Below are 791 nucleotides of genomic sequence, written 5' to 3'. Positions count from 1 at the left end.
CTCCTACGACAGGGCCTCCAGTCCCTTCAGCACCTTTGTGGTCCTTCACTGGACCCACTCCAGCAACTCCGTGTCTCTCTCATCCTGGTGTGCCCGGCGCTGCAGCCAGCGCTCCAGATGTGGCCGCGCCAGTGCTGAGCAGAGGGAGGATCAGTCCCCTCGAGCAGCTGGCACGGTTTTCCCTGGTGCTGTTGACCTTCCTTGTGGCACCGCCGGCTCCGTCAGCTTGCCGTCCATCCGGCCGCGTGTCCTTCTGCACAAAACCGGCACCAGCGCACGTGTGGAAGTGCTGCCCGCGCACCTGCAAGTCAGCCACGACTCTTCTGCGCTGCGGGGAAGGGGATGTGTCCTCAGACAGTGCTGGCCAAGTCCGGTCAGCTAATTAGAAGGGTAATTCCTGCCCATACGTTACAGCTGTGGTACGCGCACCTTTTAGCAGAGTATCCAGTCTCACTTTAAAGACGGCGCAACGCAGGAACGCACTGTCTCTCGGCGTTTTCCCGTGGTTACCTGCCGTCACTTCCATTTAGGCTAGAAAGAGGGTTTCTATACTAACCTACCACTGGTTTCTGTCCCAATTCAGACATTGTACCTTCATCTCTTAGACATTTAAGAACTTTTGCAATGCGACGCTTTCTCACCATGGCGGTAATCAGATGTTGAGGCATTTTTCAACTGCTTTTGATAAGCTTTACCGGCCTGAACCCTCTAACCCCCCTGCGGGCGCGGCCTTCGGCCGCTGGGAACTTCCCGCAGGATTCCCTCCCTCCCGCATCCCCGCTGCGGCGCCC

The sequence above is a fragment of the Charadrius vociferus genome, unplaced genomic scaffold (assembly GCF_000708025.1).
Source record: "Charadrius vociferus isolate BGI_N301 unplaced genomic scaffold, ASM70802v2 scaffold461, whole genome shotgun sequence".
Taxonomy (NCBI): Eukaryota; Metazoa; Chordata; class Aves; order Charadriiformes; family Charadriidae; genus Charadrius; species Charadrius vociferus.
The sequence above is the reverse complement of the archived record's forward strand: the minus strand, read 5'-3'. Positions refer to the sequence as shown.